The following is a 22,848-nucleotide window of genomic DNA, read 5'->3' on the forward strand; positions in this document are numbered from 1 at the left end:
TCAGTTAGCCAAATCAAGAGCAGTGGGTTTCCCTCCATGGCTGTGCATCAGTATTGCATTTGTGTGAGCATCAGACAGGTTATTTGCTGCTAAGTAGGTTAGACCATGCGGCTCAATTCATAATAGCTAAGAGCTGGAATCAACCCAGATGTCCATCACTTGAAGAATGGATAACTAAGATGCAATGTATCTACACAGTGGAATTCTACATAGCAGTAAGAAAAAAATGACTCAATGAAATATGAGGAAAAATGGTTGAACCTGGAATAAATCATTCTCAGTGAACTTACCCAATCACAGAAAGAAAATAGGCACATAGTTTCACTCATCTACAGCACCTAAGCTGAATCTAACCAAGACACCTTATATACCCAGCAAGCATCTAAAGGACTAGACAATAGGATGGGTGGGGAGGGAGAGGAGGGCAGGGGAGGGGGTGGGAAACACAAATGTAGACCCAAGCAGCCATGGTACCAAAAAATTCTACATCCTAAAAGGCAGACCAAATGGTTGAATCTTCACCAGGCCCATAGAGGGAACACCTGAGCCAGAAGACACTAGACAGGGTATGGTGAAGACTGACCTTAATCTCCTACAGCCTCTCTCTCTCTCTCTCTCTCTCTCTCTCTCTCTCTCTCTTTCTCTCTCTCTCTTCTCTCTTCTCTCTAACTGTTTTATATTAGTTATCTTTTTCCTCATTTTCTTAGTGCGCACTGACCTGTATCTCCCAGTACCAGCATGTGGCTATCATCCACAATGAGCTTTTGATCAGAGAGACTTACAAGTTTTCCTAAAAGAAAGACAGATTTCAGTCAGAGTACTTGATGACCCACCAAAGGTTAGTGGTAAGACCCTACTGCTGAAGACACCATATGCAACTGACACTTAAAATGGAATGGCATGGCTGGAAGCCAGGAGAGAGTCAGTCCCCAGACAGTCAGGTGTCTAGTGCCAGAAGGTGCTACATGGACGACTGGGGGAAAATGACCAATATCTGTCAATTCTTTATAGGAGAGAAATTTCTGAAACAGAATAATAGGTTGCTGTGAGACCCATGTTTGATTTTACTAAATGAGAATCACTGAGTGAGGAAAATAAATAAAAAAATGCAAAATTTGGAACTCCCTTAATATTTATAATATAATTATCAATATGAAAAATTATTATAAAAATGAAAGCATTGCTGTTTAAAAGGCTGACTATAGTAAGTATTCAGTGTAAGATGAAGAAAAATAAATTTAAAAGCCTAGCAAACCTCTGCTAATGTTTCAGAAATAAATATGACAGATGTGGTTGTGAAGACATCAATACAGCAATTGCCTACAAAAAAGGGAAAGAAAAAAAGAAATATATATTATTGCTAGCAAAATTTCAGTGTAGAGATACATGCATTGTTTTCACAGTAAACAATTAGTTCTGAAATTATTTGAGGGAAAACACCTATAACTGATACTAAAAGAAAATTAAGGCAGGGGACTCTCCTTTCCAGGGTCAGTCTGGATTAAGCTACATGACAAGAGCCTATCTCAAATATGCAATACTTGGGAATGTTGCTTACCAGTGGAGTACAAGTCTAGCCTACAGAGGCTCAAGAGTTTTAATTCATGGCAGCACAGCAAACACACAAACCTGGAAGAAAAAACACAATATAGACTAAAGATTTTTATTTTTTTCTTTGGATTTTCAAGGTACTGTCTCACTCTATTCCAGGCATGCTGACCTGGAACTCACTGTGTAGTCTCAGGGTGGCCTCGAACTCATGGCGATCATCCTACCTCTGCCTCCTCCTGAGTGCTGGGATTAAAGGCGTGCACCACCATGCCTGGCTAATATTTTATTTTTATTTGCGAGAGAAAGAGAGAGAGGCTACACAAACACACACACACACACACACACACACATATGAAAAGGCAATATATTCTTAGCTTTTCATATTCTTTCTGCAAAATTTAATTGTATGATGGTAAGACATTTACTATCTATGACCTAGGATCTTTTTCCCAGCACATAATAAACAGCAGGCTGTATGCCAGATAGATTTAAGGTTCAATACACTACAGTTCTTTTTTTCTTTCTTTTTGCCCACAGAAGCTTTTCAATGCAGCCAGAGTTATCAGCAGTGTGAGCCAAGATAACAGCCAAGGCTGAAATGATTCCTTGTTGCTCAAGTAGCTCTCTGGATGGGGATTTTTTTTTTTTATGGTTATGAAAGTAGGGTGAACTTCTATAGTGATTTTATAGTAGAAGAATGGGCACACATATGAAAAGAAATAAATATGCTTCTCTTTGAAAGCTCACATTATAATTATAAGAAAAAATATTTCTTGAGGAATGTAGTCTCCTGAGTTATTCTACTTTTTGGAAAATATCATAGTCCTCATGTTATAGGTTGATTCCCTATTGTATCATGCCTATATCCTCTGATTTAATGCTATTAGCTCACCTCTCTTTATCTTTCCTCTGAGTTTTGTTTTCCTATCCAAATGTGTGAGTATCGTGGAGAATCATGTGTCTTTGATGATAATTTAATATTATATTTTTAATCTTACTTATGTAATCTCATTTCACTAGATTTATTTGATGTTTTAATGATGCCATATATATATATATATATATATATATATATACACACACACACACACACACATGTTGTACCCTACGTAGATGGACGATGTTACAATTTAGTTATTCTGACTTCTGTCCTGATATCTCTTCTGAGATCCACCCACCATCTATGCAGGGTGCCCTGTTGATGATTAATGGTGCACAATCTTATTAAGAGTTCTGAGGGAAGAAACTGATGAATGTCAGATGACTCATTATCACATTGCCAGCCAGCTGTCTATCACTTATGTTCAGGGGTACTATTTTTATCTCTTCACATTTTAAACTTTCCAATGACAGTAGAAATTTTAATTCTTTGTGTGTAGAATACCTACTAAATGAACATGGTTTTATTGCAATATAGGATCATTTATTCTCATTGACCATTTAGTAAGTCCACTGGTGTAATTAAGCATATGTTACTGGGCTAGTTCTAATAGAGACATCACTCAGTATTGATAAGAAATATACCATATATTTATGTTTAAAATGATATTAAGTATAACAGTAATGGCAATGTATGTCACCAGAAAAAAAGGAACATAATATTTTGTGAATCATGCTAACAGTACCATGTGAAAAAAAATACTTAAAATGTATACCAAAAAAGCAGCAATGGCTTGAATGGTAACTTATGATGATCAACGATGGAGATTTTGAGCGTGAGATTGAGAAATAGATGTAATTTAAGCAATGATGCATCATGTGGGCAAATATTTTATGTTGGATTAACACACACATCAATGATGCTAACAAAATTTAGAAAATATGTAATGATTTATTTGACAAACTCTACTAGGTGCAACATCCAATCCATAATACAGTGGAGCACAAATTTTGTCTTCTGTACTGAATACCATCTGCTAAATGTATTAATACTTTAAATGAATTATAGATGGGAGGCAAAATGAACTATTGGTCACAACCATGTATATTAACATAGGGAAAAATAAAGGAAAATCTCTGCCAGGATAAGAAAAAAAGATATGTTTTATAGGATAGATTTATTTTTCTTTAGGAAAAAATTCCTTGTTAGGATTAGGACCTTGATTTTAGGGCTTAAACAAAATTGTAGAGGAGAAGAGACAGAGACATTTCAAATTATGATCATGTATGGCTAAGGTAAATCAAGGTAGGATTTTAAAGTTTTAGGGAAATTAGACAAGAAAGTAAATAATAAATGATATAAGGTTGGAACTAGGTGACATAAGAATTTAAAAACCAAAACTAATGCATTTTACAATGCTTTGTAGTATCTTTGTTTGAATTTGTTTTTGTTTCTGCTGTTGTTGTTTTTCATGACACAAGGACTTTGCCACCCAGGCTAGCTTTAAACTAGCAATTTAACTAAGTACAACTTTGAGCTTCTGGTCCTCCTGCTTATACCTCTGTATTATTTGGATTATAGGCTTGTACCACTATGACACTTTATGCCATTTTTATTTTAAAATTAGATGCTAGTGCATCCGGGCAGGGTTTACTGTGTACTATGCAAGCAATCTGCCAACTGAGCTATATACGCCAGAGTTTTATATTACCATACTGCTGGTCCATCATATTCTCTGTATAGATAGAAGTCAAATTGGCTCTGTAATAGATCATTTTTAAATCTTTTATTTATTTATTTGTTTGAGACAGGGAAACGGAGGCTGACAGAGTGATGATAGTCGTGCCAGGGCCTCCCGCCACTGCCGACAAATTCCAGACATATGCACCACCGGCTTTACGTGACTATGAGAGTCCGGATCTGGGCCTTCAAGCTTTGCAACAAGTATATTGGAAACCACCAAGCCATATCTCCTGCCTCATAATATTTTCCTTTGAGTATGATTGAGGACATAGTGTAAAATGAGTGGAAAAGAAAAACTATAACTTTTTCTGTGGAAAAAAATAGCATCCGATTGAGGGAAATGAATGACATCAAGGTTATTTAAGTATGTTTGCTAGGAGGTAGATAATGATAAGACATGGTTCTATACATCGTGATATAAAAATGTAAAGAATGAAATAAAATATAGCATGGAGACATTTACAATTTTACCTTATTCATACGTTTTAAAGTCTTCCCAATTCTGAAGACAATGAATTACTAAATAGCAACTTTAATCATCAGCATGGCATTTCCTTTAACAAACAAACAAACAAAAAATGGTAGAAAGCAATTACAACTTAATGATAGTTGTCAGAATTTCTTTGCTGTTGACAATAAATAACTTCATGGAACATTAAGACCACATTTTAGAGAGAACACTTATGATTGCACTCAGTTTAGTTTATGCATTTCCCCCAAAATACTTGTGTTTGTTATTCACCAGTTCTGAAATTGAAATTTCAATCATAACCACCTGATAATTCTGATCATATGTAACAGCAATGGGTGTGAAAATATTTAAAAAAACCTATGAGACTCACTGACTCCCGGTACCCACTTTGTACTTCTAATACTTAAACACACAATGATTTCTAAAAACACAAATAAACTTAAGAAAACCACAAACAGTTCTCATATTGCTTCAGGGAAACAAAAACCTTGCAAATAAATATGGTAAGGAATATGATATGTAAATGAGTATTGGATTTCACATGCCTTCTACTCATTATTCAAAAATATAATCCAATAGGAACAAGTAAGAAGTAGAGATCTGATGTCAATATAGATGAAGCAGAAATATAAAAACCGACCATAGCCTCTGCTGTGTGGCTATCATCTGGGCAGGTCACAGAAGACAGGCAGTAATGCCCATGGGCTAGTCAGCTGGGTTTACCAGTTAAGCAGACCAATATGAACTATAATTCCCCTATCTGTCACCCCCTCATCAGAAAGGAAGATGGCAAATTTATCTATTGGCTTTCTTGACAACAATTACATTTTGCTCAGAAAATAAAGCTCATGCATGAAAGTTAGATGTTTATATGAGCATCTCAATGCATATTTAGAAATCGGTGATCAATTAAAATTTATGTCAAAACAGTGATGCCATCATGTCAATATTAACCTAAAGTAAATTAAACAAAAATCATTCACTCATAAATGATAAGAAAATGTCTTTGAATATATGTATTCAAGTATTGTACATTAATTTATATTTCAAATAATTCAGAAAATACTTTATACTTTTAATAATTAAAGAAGTATTACCAGAAGTTTCTTTTAATCATGAAAAATAATTACTATGAAATGTACCTACACATTTAGGAAATATTATTAATGCATCAAAGGGTAAACTTAAAATTTAACAGTAGCAAATAATTAACATTTGTATTTTTCATATATTTAAATGATATATAACACTCATTGTATACAAAATACTCATTGTATATACTCCAATTCATTCACATTTGGAATTATTTTTTTCATTTTATAGTAAACATCTCCCTCTTCTGGAAATTTTATTAAATTCAGGAATTTAAACATTTTTTGGAAAAGCTGTGATTCAGTTCACAGTTTAGCTATAGGTAGAACAATATATTTTAAATTTTGTTCAATATAGCTTTGGAATGTTATGTAATATGATCCTATATTTGTAACATTGTGTCCATTAGTATAATCCTGTGTCTTAGGTTGATATTAGATTTTAAGAAATAATCTACATCAATATAATTGCATATGCTGATACCTAATACATATTTATTTTACCATAACATCTAGTCTTACTCTAGCATTATGTTCACTCCTTTTACACTTTTGCTAAAGTAACACTTTTTTTTTTTTTTTTTGATATCTAGGGCTGGAGAGATGGCTTAGCAGTTAAGGTGCTTGCCTGCAAATCCAAAGGACACAGGTGCAATTCTCCAAGACCCACATAATACAGATGCATAAGGTTGCAGACGCATCCTGAGTTTCTTTGCTGTGGCTGGAGGCCCCGGTGCACCCAATCTCTCTCTCTCTCTCTCTCTCTCTGTTTCTCCCCCTCTCTTTCTCTTTCTCTCTCGTAAATAAATAAAATTTAAAAAAAACTGTTTATATATATATATAAATCTAAATAAAGCTCACCCATTTCCATTGTACTTCAAAATGACAGAAGAAAATGATAGAATTCTTTTTCTTTTTCTTTTTTTTTTTAAGTAAGGTCTCATGCTAGCCCAGGCTGACATGGAATTCACTATGTAGTCACAGGATGGCCTTGAACTCACTGCGATCCTCCTACCTCTGCCACCAAGTGCTGGAATTAAAGGCATGTGCCACTATGCCTGGCTCTAGAATTCATTTTCATTTTAAAGCAACTGAAAATAAAATAATCAACATACCAAGTGTTTCCTTTAATTCTACTATCCCAAATTTCAATATTATAAAAATAAGTGAATGGAAAATAAGTTTTGTATTTGAGACATTTTGAGTCCTATGTTTTATTTATTTTTTTATTTTATTTTACTTACTTATTTGCAAGCAGAGGAAGATACAAAGAAAAGAAACAGAAAGAATGAACCTGTCGAGGCCTCCATCCACTGCAAACTAACTCCAGATGCATGAGCTACCATGTGCACCTGGCATGACATAGGTGCTGGAGAAATGGACATGGATCACTAAGCTTTGTAGGCAAGCACTTTAACCACTGAACAGTCTCTCCAGCCCTGAGTCCCTTCGCATTCAAACAAATTCTAAATACTCCCGCTTTAAATGTTATGCAGTAATAAGAATTTAAAAAAATAAAATAATTGTCTAGTCTATATAATTATTGGCATATATATATTTTTTTTTCTTTTCTTTTCTTTTCAAGGTAAGGTCTCACTCTAGCTCAGGCTGACCTGGAATTCACTATGTAACCTCAGGTTGGCCCTGAACTAGTGGTGATCCTCCTACCTCTGCCTCCTGAGTGCTGGCATTGAAAGTATAAGCCACCAGGCCTGCTATTTTAGGGGGCATATAAAGCTTTTTAAATACTTTATTCAAAGTGATGAAACGCATGTAATTTTAACCCAAGTTATTATCTGAGCCTGATTTTATCAAATGTGTTGAAGCTTGTTAATGTTATTTATTGAAATTTATAACATAACATCAAAGCAAAATCAGTTCACTAATGAGCTAGATATTAGTTATCAGAAATGATCACTAGACATAACTCCATGAACATAACAGGAGCTGGCACATGGCTTATCCCAAGACTGAGCATGCTCTCCATTTCTGACTCAACAGCTATTAAGTTCATCATTGCAACCATTTCAGTAATACACACACATATTGACAATCTTTCTGTCCTCTTTCTCTTAACCTGTATTACTGGTTTATAACATATTGTAATAAGATGAAGAATTTAGTTATCATTGAAAGAAATGTCTATCTATTTCAAGTTTCTCAATTTTTTCCTGAAGAATTGATAACTCATCTGGCTGGGGAAATGGTTCAGTGGTTAACGGTGTTTGCATACAAATCCTGCTGGACAAGGGTACTATTACCTGATGACCAAGTAAATCTGGATCCATGAATTGGCATGTGTCTGTTTTTTTCTTGGCAATGGCAAGAAGCCCTGACATACCCCATTCTCTCACTCTCTCATTCTCTATCTTTTGCTTAGGAATCAATTCTTATAAGAGTAGGTGTGTGTCTGTGTGTGACATATGACGGTGTATACATGCAGATGTATATTTCCCATGACAGAGGCCAGAGGAAGACATAGGGTCTCCTATATTGCTCTTCCACATTATTTCCCTGAGACATGTTTTTATTCCCTCTCTTAGTATCTTTTTTTTGTTTGCATGTAGATTAATAAAATATTCTTAAAAAATATTTTAAATGTGTGTAATACCTTTTAAAATGTTTAAAATGAGTATGCCTTGACTTCCAGCACAAATTGTGAAGCTGATATAATGTTATCATATTTATAAAAATTAGTAATTTTAAACCTGATATAGTATTAGTGCTTTAATATATCCTTATAATTTAATGTGATGGTAAAGGAAATTATACAGCTATAGAGTCTCAAGTGACTTTTATCTCTTCCTAGGGTAAGATAAATGAATTAAGGACTTTACTTTTCCTTCAATAACATAATCTGTTTCTGTAGTTTCAGAATGTCAGCATTCCTGCAAACAGAACACAATTTATTGAAGTTTTACTTTCTTTATCCTTACCTAGATTTAATGTATGTAGGGCAGCACAAGGACATGTGCTATACATGTTTATGATTGTCAGTTATCATAGTCTATAACCTTTTGTAGCAAAATAAAATGGCTTTATCTGTCATAAAGAATAAAAAATGATTTCTCTATTTCAAGGTTGAAAATGCACATTTTATGAGGCAGGGAAAAAGTGCTTTGAAGACATTTGAAGGAAGCTTTATTTTGAAAGGGAAATAAGCATTTTATTTTATTTTTATGGTTTGTCATTTTTTTTTTTATATTTAGATGGTGAAACCTGATAAAACCTAGAACAATTTCATATGTTCACTTCATTTACAATTCCTCAAGGTCAGAAATTCTAATCACTTCTCTTTGGCTTTTGAAATAGCAATTTTTAAGTAAGTGGATTAGTTAGGAAGTAGACATGTGGCTAATAAGAACAAGAGGGTTAAAAAACGTACCAGAAAAAAAATCTTTTTATGAAATAAGACTGTTATTGTATACAGTAAGCTCATAGAGAAAGATTTAAAGAATATACAAAGGGGCCTACACAAACCTAGCATCAATAAAAAAAATAATTGATAAGAATTGAAGATACAGTTCACATTATTGAAATCTATCCATGTTGCAATGTGCTACATGGTCAATAGAATTTTCATAAAGCTATGTGATTATCCACTTTTCTCCTGATTATCTCAAACTTTATGTCCCTTTTAATCACCATAATTGAGACTTAAAAATTAGAATGTTCACTTTGAAGTTACACACATTTTTGAAAAATGTGTTGTTATCCTAAATAATATTCTGAAATATTTATAATTAATCTAGGCACATTTAAACCATATTCTAAGAAATTTAGATTTATGACTAATAAACACATATTACTTCTGAAAATCTTACCAAGAACTTGTTATGTTTTGTTTTGATTTTTTTTCTGTCACCATAAAACAGATGGAAATTTTTTACCAAGGCCCAGAGCAATTCGTTAAATGGATCAATTTGAGTCTCAGAGGAAGATAAAATCCCAAATCTTTGGGCTTGGTGGCACACACCTTTAATACCAGGACTTAAGAGGAAAGGTCAGAGAATCACCATGAGTTGGAGACCTATGTGGAGAGACACAGTGATATCCAGATTAACCTGGGCTAGAGTGACACCCTACCTCAAAAGAACAACAAAAATAAATAAATAAAAACACTTGATTCATTAGCATACACCACATATGTGAAGAATACATGATATCCTGGAACTATAGAATCTGTGAAATCATATTTTTTGCAGGAAAGAATGTATTTATCTATGTTTTTAGAACTCCTGAGGCAAACCAGAATAGACATCGACATATCCCAGAAAGAATTTGAATTACCTTTTTCTGGGGGATGTTGGAAGTAGGGTTTCACTCTATCCCAAGCTGACAAGGAATTCATTATGCAGTCTCAGACTGGCCTCAAAAATCCTGGTGATCCTGCTACCTCTGCCTTCCCGGTGTTGGGATTAAAGGTGGGCACCACCACACCCAGTGCTTTGAGGTTTTAATTTGTTGTGACTTTGGCCTATTGTTTTCCATAGAATTGGTTGCCATGAGTCATAAAAGATCCTTCATAATTACATTTAAGTTAGAGAAAAAAATGTGTCTTTCATTGAAATGTGATTTCTTTAAAAGCAAACAATCTTATTCCCCCTTATACTTGTATCTGGTAATATAATGAATGCCACATTTTAGAGCCCAAATCTGAAAAAAAATGTTTATCTGATCCTTAAAATGACACATAGTAGAAGTAACATTATGAAGATGAAAAGCTTCTGCTAATAGTGGCCCATCAATCAAATTTTGCTGAATGATCCTAAAGTAATTCTCTCCAGAGAGTTTATTACAATATCTTTATGGTTGATTCTGATACCCAAAACTTTTAGTCTAAACTAATCAGTAATGTTATAGTCAGTACCTTAGCAGGTAGATTTTCCAAAGCATGAAAACACTGTAAAATATAGACATGGTGATGAGCACTTTTGATAAGCTTCTTGCTGCTTGTGTGTTCAGGTAGTGAGCTTCCATGTGTGTTAGACCACCCCATGAATGCTGGGCTCCAATTTGGCTATGGGATAAGCCATTTGTGATACAGTACCCATGTTCCAGGGTGGGCTTCCTGCAGATACTCTTTCCTTCAGTGTGAATACACTCAGCCCTGGAATACTCAAGCATTAATTTCTTGCTCCTATGTTTAAAAAAAAAAACAAACTACTTAATTATTATCTTGACTAAATGAAGCTTGCCATATGTTTCTTTTTTATCAGGACATATGCTTTTTTAAAAAAAAAAAAAAAGCATTTTATTTACTTATTTGACAAAGAGACAGATAGAAAAAGAACGAAGGTATGACAGGGCTTCCAGCTACTGCAAATAAACTTCAGACTCATGGGCCACCTTATGCCTTTGGCTTTATGTGGGTACTGGGAAATCGAACCTGGGGCCTTAGGTTTAGCCAGAAAGTGCCTTAATCACAGAAATATCTCCACAGCCTAGGAAATATGTTTCTTTTTTTTAAATCTCTAAAGAAATATGAAGTATCAAAATATATATTGATATTTTAATTCCAGTATATGGAATGTTGATCACTATTGAAATATACAGATTTATATTTACTTCAATCCCATGAACTATTGTAATTGATAAATCTTATTTTTGCAAAATCTATTCAAAGCAATTTTAATGTAACATTTCTAAGTCTTCAGCAAAACATTTAAAATATAGTTGAGATTCCCAAAGTAGACACATGGGTATAAATACCACTTATCACTGCATGTGATACTTGGCCTTTGAAATAGGAAAAAAAAAAATATAGAAATTCTATGGTTTTGTACCCCTATTTGATCACTATAAGAAAATTTGTAGGACTTCCGGTTAAGATGGCGGCGTAGGTACCACGCCAAAGCAGCCTAAGGGGGAAAAAGACCAAAAAAACTCAGCAAAATACACACTTTTACTAAAAAGTGAGGTGTATAGGAAATTGAAGCGGCAGCAGGGAAATAGAAGAGTTCTAGAGCATCCAGAGCCTGCACAGGCGGGAAAAGTGGCTCCGGCAGCTCAGCCAACCGCCGCGGCCGCGGCGCAGCAGAAAACCGCCAAACTCGGCTCGAGAAAGGAAAAGCCAGGTGCGGGATTTTCCCCTCACACCGCGCTCTCCGCAACTCGGGAAACGTGAGGGGAGAGCGGCAGCGAGCAGCGGAGGAGCAGACCGCGAGGTAGAAGAACACGTGGAACAGCGAGAGAACCAGAGCAGCCGCGGCTCCCTCCCCTCCCCCACCGCCTGAGCCCAGCTCCGGCGAACACAGCAGCGGCCCGGGACCTGGCCACGTCAACTTGGGCTGACAACGGGACCCAAGCAGGAGCAGAGTTCGGCAGGAACATCAGCGGCTCCAGCACTGGTAACAGCGGCCCCAGCAGCAGCAGACCCAGGAGTGGCAGCAGCGGCAGACTCGGAGCCAGCAGCTTCAGGGGGAGCAGCGGCGGTGGACACAGCAGCAGCAGCTTCAGCAGCAGTGGTGGCTCCAGCAGTGGCAGCTACAGCAGCAGCAGAGGCAGCAGCAGTGGCTCAGTTTGCCCTGTAGGAAAAGCAAGTGCCCAGCTCCAGAAATCAGAACAGCAGCCCGACGACCCAGGCAGCAACTTGACTGAGACCAAAATCACCCAAGGTAACTGGGATTGCACCAGGGAAGGGTCTCACTTGGTCACAAGCAGACTTGGATCCCTCAGCAGACCAGAAATCTAAACCTCATTGTTGATAGAGGATCTGGTCATTATAATAACTACTCTTGCATACATACTCAGGGCTGTTTTTGATTGAATGCGTACAGTGTTTAGTTAAATTTTAGAATCTACCTGTATTTTACTCCACTCAGCCTGCTTGAATACTCCTATATCAGGGAAACTCAACCCCTAAGAACATCTTTGTAGATACTCTGAGAGTCTTAAGAGTCACACCTAACACCTTAAGGTCCTACCCTGAAAATATATTACATCAAATCAATTGATACAGCTAAGAATACACAGCTAGCTAGAAAATCCAAGCATTAACTTAATCCAAGATGCAAAAATATATACATTATAACACAAGAAACACTAAAAAGCAGGACGATATAAATCCACATAAAAGTATTAATGCATCAGAAATGTCCGCCAGTGAGAAAGAGTTAGAGGAAATGCCTGAGAAAGAGTTCAAAAGAATAATTATAAATATGTTCAAAGAGGTCAAAGAACACATGAAAACAATCAAAGAAGAAATCAAAGAGGAAATCAAAGAGGAAGTTAAAGGAATCAAAGAAGAGGCAGGACACCAATTTAATGAAATAAAGAAGGCAATACAAGACATAAATAGGAAAATAGAAATAATAAAGAAAAACCAGTCAGAATTACTAGCAATGAAGAACACAGTTAATGAAATAAAAAAAACTCTGTAGAAAATCTCATCAGTAGGGTGGATGAGGGAGAGGACAGAATATCTAAGCTAGAAGACCAGGTGGCAGACCTAATGCAGTCCAACAAAGAGAAAGACAAACTTATAGAAAAGTATGAGTGGGAATTTCAAGATATTCAGGACAGTATGAAAAGATCCAATATAAGAATTCAGGGCATAGTAGAAGGAGAAGAACTCCACTCCAGAGGCATAGTAGGCATCTTCAACAAAATCATTGAGGAAAATTTCCCCCAAATTGGGAAAGAGGTGCCAATACAGATGCAGGAAGCCTTTAGAACCCCAGCCAGACAAAACCCAGAAAGAACCTCTCCTCGCCATATTATAATCAAACTCCCAAACACACACACCAAAGAAAAAATACTGAAAGCAGTTAGAGAGAAAAATCAAGTTACCTACAAAAGCAAGCCCATCAGGATTACAGCAGATTATTCAACACAAACTTTTAAAGCCAGAAGGGCTTGGAGTGATATATTCCAAGTTCTGAAGGATAACAACTGTCAACCAAGGTTACTTTATCCTGCAAAGTTATCCATTCAAATAGATGGAGAAATAAAGACATTCCATGACAAAAGCAGGTTAAAGGAGTATTTGAAGACAAAACCAGCTCTACAGAAAATACTTGATAGAATCCTCCATGCTGAACAAAAGGAAAAGCACACATATAAGGAACCTAGAAAAAACAAGCTATACTCAAATACCAGTTAACAGAAGAGAGCACAGGTAGAACCAGAAACACACACACACACACAAAAATGGCAAACATAAATACACACCTTTCAATAATATCTCTTAATATCAACGGTCTCAATGCCCCAACGAAAAGACATAGATTTGCAGACTGGGTTAAAAAGCAGGATCCTACAATTTGTTGTCTCCAAGAAACTCACCTTTCTACAAAGGATAGACATTATCTTAGGGTGAAAGGTTGGAAGACGGTGTTTCAAGCAAATGGGCCTAGAAAACAAGCAGGGGTTGCTATCCTAATATCAGACAGGGTAGACTTTAGTCCGACGTTAGTCAAGAAAGATAAGGAAGGTCACTTTATATTGATTAAGGGCACACTCCAACAGGAGGACATTACAATCCTAAACATATATGCACCTAACATGGGGGCTCCCAAATTCGTCAAACAAACACTATTAGAACTAAGGTCACAGATAACACCAAACACAGTGGTGGTGGGTGACTTTAACACCCCACTCTCATCAATTAACAGGTCATCCAGGGAAAGAATAAACAGAGAGGCATCTGGACTAAATGAGGTCATAGAAGGAATGGACCTAACAGATATATACAGGACATTTCTTCCAAAGGCTGCAGAATATACATTCTTTTCAGCAGCACATGGAACATTCTCTAAAATAGACCATATATTAGGACACAAAGCAAATCTTAACAAATTCAGGAAAATTGAAATAATTCCTTGCACTCTATCTGACCACAATGGAATTAAACTACAAATCAGTAGCAAGAAAGGCTATGGAGCATACACAAAATCATGGAAACTAAACAATACACTACTAAATGATGAGTGGGTCAATGAAGAAATCAAAAAGGAAATCAAAAAATTTATAGAGTCAAATGATAATGAGAACACAACATACCAAAATCTCTGGGACACAATGAAGGCAGTTCTAAGAGGTAAATTTATAGCCTTAAGTGCCTATATTAAGAAATTAGAAAGGTCGCAAGTAAACGACCTAATGCTTCGCCTTAAAGCCTTGGAAAAAGAAGAACAAGGCAAACCAAAAATCAGTAGAAAATTTGTAAACAATCACAAACTATTTTGCATTGACTATAATGGAATGCATGCTGCTGGTGAGAAATGCTGATTTGTTTATTTAACTTATTCACAACTGCATTTGAAATATGTATTACTTAACTGGTCCTTTCTACATTAGTTGTTTCAAAGATGTGTGCCTCCAAAATGCATAGTCTGTTTGGATCTCAGCCTGTACCTGTGGAATTAATGGAAGTTTCTCATGTATGATAGCTACATGCTAGCAGAAATCTATATGAAGAACTGGAGCATACTGAAAATAATTCTACCAACTATGATTTTTCTCCCTACCTTACCACAGAAGCAAAGGAAGATAAATGAGAAAAAAAATTTTGGATAGATTTATTTATCTATTTTTTTAGTCCAATTGATTGACCTGGATAAATTTCTTTAAATTCTAAATCTGTCTTAATATTGAATAACAGACATAATTTCAGGGTGCCCAGAGAAATAGCACCTGCCAGACTTCATTTATTAAGTGAACAACTATGAGATACATTCAAATCTCCAGTCTCTAATTCTTTCACTACTTTGTGACTGTGTCATATTGAAATATTTTCAAATTTAAAGAAACAAAACTTACATTCTCAGTTAGTGAAGAGCACATTAACATTGATATTTTGACTGTGTTTGTCATGAAAGTAACACTTGCAGTATGCTGCACTAATATTGCATGAAATAATTCAATTAACAGTAATGCCACCATTTCTCATAAAAATGAAACTGGATTACATATGTAAAGAAGCACATCAAATGTGTGTAGGGAATATTCAGATACATAGGCACTGAACAACTATATTCACATTTTGTGATAAGAGTAAAAAGAGTTAATTGACATTGATTTGAAATTAGAAAATCATATAACTAAAGTGTCTTTTGAAATAACTGAATTTTATTATTGTCCATAATAGCAGCAATTATAACTGTTGCTTTATGTTATATTTGGCATTTGAAAAATTGACATTGACACTATGATCAAGCAGAAAATGTCAGGCTTCATTTTAATCCAACCTGTTACCGTTGCCTATCCCTTTATTAAATATTATTTTTAAACCACTTTTCAAATAAATTTTCTGGATAAAATATGATTTAAATATAGTTTAAAATTGTTCTGATTTTTTTAAAGACAAACTCTCTTTACATAGCCCAAGTGGCCTTTAAATTCTGTCCCTATGGCATCTACAGTGCTAGGATTACAGAAAGATGTCACATCTCCAGTTGCATCTTGTTGTATATGCTATTAAACCCTTAAAATATACCGTTTTATCAGAAGTGGTTTTAGAAAATTTTATAGTTCTGAGACATGCATTTTTAAAATATTTTTATAGTGAGTCTACTAGCCATCACACTGAATTTCATATGAAGTACTGCAAACTTTTTAAGTAGTATTTGTCTTTTATCTATGACTTAATTCCACTCTACAAAATCTGACTTTGATTTTTTTTTTACTACAGCACTAATACATCTTTAATTGTGTTATCAAATAAAACAAAGTGAGCAATGTGTATACTTTGACAGGTAAATATCCATTACATTATTTAAACTTATATGCTGTAGTAGACAGCTTCACGGTGCTGAGATGAACTTACAAATCAGGAACAGTTATGGAGGAAGGGATATTTATTGAAGCTTACATATCCAGGGGAGGTCCATAATGGCAAAAAAAAAAAAAAAAAAAAAAAAAAAAAAAAAAAAAAAAAAACTGGCCTGCTTTCACAGATCCAAGCACAGAGAGAAAAGCCACATGGAAAAAAAATCTAAAAGCCACATCACACAAGCAGAACTCAGGCACTTAGCATATCTTTAGACTTGAATTCCAGATCCACAACCACACTTTAGGACTGGACCCTAAAATCCACATAGTGGCATTTCCTCCAGCCAGGTAGCTGGAAATCTAAGAAGCTTTAATAAAACTCTTGAATATATTGGGGAACATTTATTCAAACTACCGTATTCTGCCTTTGGACTCAAGTAGATTAACAATCCTCTTACACTGTAAGTGTATTCAGTCCAAATTTAAAGATTTCCACACTCTTTACCAACTTTGGATAGTCCCAAAGTCCCAAGTCTCCTCTGAGATTTAAATGGTCTCTTAGCTGTGAGTCCTGTAAAATCAAACATGTTATACTCTTTTAGCATAAAAGGCATAGAGTAAACATTTTCAACTGGTATAAGGCATAGTAAAGAGAGACTAGAACCATGAGAACTCAATTTACTATCGAATAAACATCAACCTTTTACAGTTAAGCACTTGCCTGTGAAACGTAAGGAGCATGGTTTGAGGCTCAATTCCCAGGACCTATGTTAGCCAGATTCACAAGGTGGCACATGCATCTGGAGTTCGTTTTCAGTGGCTGGAGGCCCTGGCATGCCCGTTCTCCCTCTCTCTCTCTCTCTCCCTCCCTCTTTATCTCTCTGTCTATTGCTCTCAAATAAATAAATAAATAAAATATTAAATATTTAAACAAAGAATAATGTAATCAGTGGCTAAAAGTCTCTGGATTTTCCATTTCTGCCCTACTAGCTAGACAGAGTAACCAGGGAAAACTTCCATCCCTAGCCAGCAGCCTCCAAGGTCTCCCTTTCTCAGTCTTGGTTTATCAAAACCATCTTTGGGTCTCCATGCAAACCACAGTCCATCTTCTAAAGACTCTTCCAGCCTATTCATGAGGGTCATGATACTCTGCCTACATGCTGTGTCTCAGGAGTGGCTTCTGAAACCATGTGCATGTCATGGACCACTCCACACATATGTCATGCTTCTGATACCAATAGCAGATATACAAAACATAGCCCTATCCTTAATTCAGGGATGAAATAAATTGTAAATTGAGGAAGGAGTTTCCTTCTCCAGTCAACTTTTTTCAAAGAATTTGTATTTCTATCATAGTCTTTCCTTAGGCATCCTCTCTATTGTTTTAATGTAAAATACTTAAACCATCTTCTTCCTTAAGAATGCTAATATGCTTCACAATAGTAGCTTCGGTAACGTAAAACCATTGTAATTGCGTGCAATTTTAACTTGCTTGTTGTTTTGCAAGTTAAAATTCTAAATTTCTCATTCCAATATCTTTAGCCAAGCACATCACTCCATTACAAATTTGCCCTTGATTGAACTCTCTACACCTGGGCAGCAGAACACAGCCAGTCCTTATGAGAGTAGCCCAGTTCCAACATTGTCCGCTGCACACTTTTCTTCCCTTTAGAAAGTTCATAAGCCAAGATTGCAAACACAATTCTCTCTGCACTCAACATTTTCAAACTGTCATTAGAATAGTCTGTATTACTTGGCTTACTGCTTCAGAAGGTGTCTTCAGTTGCAAGTACAAAGGCCATGCCCATTACTCCAAAACAATACTTCCAAAAGACTAAAATCTATGTGGTCAGATTCATCTCACCCTATATTTTTTTATACCAATTTCTGTAGTAGACAGCTTCAGGTCACTGAGATGAACTTTTAAAACAGGTACAGTTTTGGAGGAAGAAATATTTGTTGAAGCATATAGATACAGGGCAAGTCTGTATTGGCATAAGAAGTTGGCCTGCTCTTAAAGGATGATGCAGAGAGACAGAAGCCCAAAAGGCACTCCACAAAGTACACATAGGAACCCTAGGAAGAGTTGCAGATGTAGAAGGAGGCACTTTGCATATCTTTAGACTTGAATCTAAAATCTATCACCACACCTTTGTGCTGAACCCTAAGATCCATGCAGTAACATCTACTCCAGCAACATAGTAGCTTGAAATCTAAGAAGCTTTAGTAAAACTCCTGAATCTATTGGACATGTATTCAAACTCCATTTATGCATTTATAGATTTGATCATGAAGAGAGAAAGTATATTTGCTGAAAATTTCTATTGGAATGAATTTAATTCAATAACTTTTCCTCACAAATATCCTTGAGAGTACTTTTGTGAAACTACTACATCTTAAAAGAAGAAGAAGAAGAAGAAGAAGAAGAAGGAGGAGGAGGAGGAGGAGGAGGAGGAGGAGGAGGAGGAGGAGGAGGAGGAGGAGGAGGAGGAGGAGGAGGAGGAGGAGAAGAAGAAGAGGAAGAAGAAGAAGAAGAAGAAGAAGAAGAAGAAGGAGAAGAAGAAGAAGAAGAAGAAGAAGAAGAAGAAGAAGAAGAAGAAGAAGAAGAAGAAGAAGAAGAAGAAGAAGAAGAAGAAGGAGAAGAAGAAGGAGAAGAAGGAGAAGAAGAAGAAGAAGGAGAAGAAGGAGAAGAAGGAGAAGAAGGAGAAGAAGGAGAAGAAGGAGAAGAAGGAGAAGAAGGAGAAGAAGGAGGAGAAGAAGAAGAAGAAGAAGAAGAAGAAGAAGAAGAAGAAGAAGAAGAAGAAGAAGAAGAAGAAGAAGAAGAAGAAGAAGAGAAGAAGAAGAAGAAGAAGAAGAAGAAGGGGAAGAGGAAGAAGAGGAAGAAGAAGAAGAAGAAAGAAAAATAAAAGATTTTTGCATAATAGCATTTTTATTTGAAAACATTATTCATGGGCTAGGGAGATGCCTCAGTTGGTGAAGAGTTTTCTGTACCATCATGAGGACCAGAAATCAGATCCCTAGAATTCATATAAATACTGAATCTGGAGACAAATTCCTATAAACCCAGAAGTGGGGACATAGAGACCAAAATCCTGAGGCTTATGAAGTAGCTACTGTAGTCAAAGAAGTTAATGACATATTCATCAATACAACCTATCTTCAAATATAAAGTGGGAGACATCATTGTCAACCCTTGGCCTACACACATGTAACTATGTGTGTGGAAGTGCATATACACACACACACTCAAACTCACACACACACATACACACAGAGATGCACCCCCCCAAGCACATAAAATTAAATTAAAAATAGAGGTCTGGAGAGATGACTTTGTTGCTATAGTGCTTGCCTATGAAGCCTAAGAACCCAGGTTTGATTTCCCAGTACCTAAGTAAACCGAATACACAATGTGGTGCATGTGTCTGTAGTTTGTTTGCAATGGTATAGGCCCTGGCACATCAATTGCCTTTCTCTCTCTCATAAATACATAGGGCATTTAAAACAGTAATCATAAATATAATTGGTTACAGGTGTGTCATCAACTCAGAAAATTTAAATATTTTGAAAGTGATATGTAGAATGTGTGTTTGTGTATGTGTGTATGTGTGAGAGGGAGTGAGGGAGTGACAGAGAGAGAGAGTATGGGTGTGTTTTCATTGTATGAGTATGGGTGCACATATTTTTTAATACACATGTAGTTCAGAGAATAACGTCATGTCTTCCTTGATTATACTTTGCTTTGTTAAAATGAGGCATCAGTTCCCACTGACCTCACATCTCACAGTGTCAGCTATTCTAGTTAGGCAACTTGTCCTGGTTTCCTCTGTCACTGCCTCTTAAGTGCTGGGATCACTGGTAAGCCACCATTCCCACATGGCATTTACTTGGATGCTGGGAATCAAAACTCTGGTTCCCACATTTATAAACAATGGTTTTATTCACTGAGTCATCTCCGTGGACCCCAATATGGAGAATCTTACATTAAAATATAAATTCCATTTTGCTTTTCAAGCAGCACAAGTAACTTAAAAGATAATTTTTGAATATACCTATTATCTAAATTTTCCTTGTGATATGGATACTCAAGAATTTCATGTTTATGAATTAAATTCATGTTTTCAAAGAAAATTTATACACACACACACGTGTGTGTGTGTGTGTGTGTGTGTGTGTGTGTGTCATTGGGAGTTCTTAAAAGACATTTGCACATGTATTTACTTAACTAATTATATTGGAGAAAAAAATAAAAGTAAATGAACAACAAATTATTTGAGGTTAAATATTAAATTCCTTGATTTCCTTGCTTCAACCTGCATACGTACTGGGATAGAAAACCATTCTCTCTCTTTTTTTTTTTTTCTTCTTCTGCCATTGTCCTTTATTTGCTTTCTGTTCTGTGAGAGTTAGCGTGATACCTCTAGACCAGAAACTCATTAGCTTAAGTCAGATGGAAAGACAGGTGAGTCTGTGCTTGCTAAAGAAGTAGAACTGAAGTGGAATTTGGGTCATTGTTACACCCAGAAGCCAATCTGATCAGATATTTGCTGCATTGTTCAGTTACTAAATAAATATTTATCAATTACTTCCTATACCCTAGACACTGTGCTAAGAAGCAAAGCTTTTGGGAAGCAAAGAGAGAACTGCTTGCCATACAGATCTTGTTTTCTTTCAGCTCCCTAGAAGCATGGAATCAGTGTGGCTTGTTTATAGGGTGGATGGCAATGGTGAAAATGGAAGACTGCACATAACCATAGAGGTAGTTTTTTTTTTTTTTTTTTTTTTTTTTTTGAGAGAGAGATGATGATGATAAATTGAAGAGATGTACAAAGAGTTAAGAAAAAGTCATGAAAAACAGCTCTATTGTGAAGGCCATTTCATGAGCTGTTGACCACAAAAAACATGCATACTGGGGAGGTGAGGTAAGCTTTTATGAGATGAGTATCCATGTGTTTCAAATCTACAAACTCATTGTCAGGATTATTTTATACTTCATGATTTAGTTGAATATTCCTAAAAATTATAATATTCATGTTGTCAAATATTGATACTTTCTTTTATCAGTGGCTTAATAACATCTGTTATAGATTTATTTATCCTGATAGCTTAATAATTAGCTAGGTTTAATATTGGCTTCTGTAACTTCTGTCAGAGTACTTGATGACCCACCAAAGGCCAGTGATAAGACCCTATTGCTGAAGACTCCATACACAGCTGACGCGTAAAATGGAATGACATGGCTGGAAGCCAGGAGAGAGTCAGTCCCCAGACAGTCAGCGTGTCTAGTGCCAGAAGGCGCTACATAGGTGACTGGGGGAAATGACCAAGATCTGTCCAAGCAACACATTGTTTAACCTAATTAGCAACAAATAACCGGATGTGATGCCCACACAAGTGCAATAGTGGTACACAGCCATGGTGAGGAATCAATTGCTCTTGATTTGGCTAACTGATCCACTCAGTGGTACTAGACCCATAGCTGGAGCTGGGAAACAAGTCAGAACCATACCCAAACACAAGCCCACTCTACAATATTAAGCTACCATCAATCAAGGGGTATAAGAGGGCCTAAACCTACCATACTGTCTATCAAAAAAGTAAGTCATGGGCTGGAGAGATGGCTTAGCGGTTAAGCACTTGCCTGTGAAGCCTAAGGACCCTGGTTCGAGGCTCGGTTCCCCAGGTCCCACGTTAGCCAGATGCGCAAGGGGGCGCACACATCTGGAGTTCGTTTGCAGAGGCTGGAAGCCCTGGCGTGCCCATTCTCTCTCTCTCCCTCTATCTGTCTTTCTCTCTGTGTCTGTCGCTCTCAAATAAATAAATAAAAATTTAAAAATAAAAAAAAAGTAAGTCATATCTCAATTTTCTGGGTGCTAACTTACTCTCCGTTGGAGAATCTGCTTCTCTTTTCCAGATAGATGCAGATCCTAAGAAGAGAGCTGCCCCAACATACCTCAAAAGGGGCCCAACTGAAACTAAGGACAACTGGCGAAATAAGCAAGGGTGATGTTTTCCTGTGAACCGGATACCAGCACAAAGGGGAAGGAGATCAACACAGAGAAAAATCAACTCCTACCAAATCAGAGAGTCAGAACCTCAGAGGCCCCCAACACCTCAGCACTGAAGCAGACCAAAAATGAACCCAACATGGCTCAGGGAAATTTTGCGGAAGAGGGGGTGGAAAGAATGTCAGAGTCACATGTTGGGTCATGATTTGCAGAGACATTTATCATACCAATAACTGGGGGCTAACGCCACAATGCACGACCCATTTTCATTAACAAGGAGGGTCTAATGGGAAGGGGTAGATCACAGATGACCCTAAATAATGGTACCAAACTGCCTGTATTTACTGAAAAGAAAACTAATAAATTAAATTTAAAAAAAATATTGGCTTC

Source organism: Jaculus jaculus, chromosome 3, assembly GCF_020740685.1.
Source record: "Jaculus jaculus isolate mJacJac1 chromosome 3, mJacJac1.mat.Y.cur, whole genome shotgun sequence".
NCBI classification, from domain to species: domain Eukaryota; kingdom Metazoa; phylum Chordata; class Mammalia; order Rodentia; family Dipodidae; genus Jaculus; species Jaculus jaculus.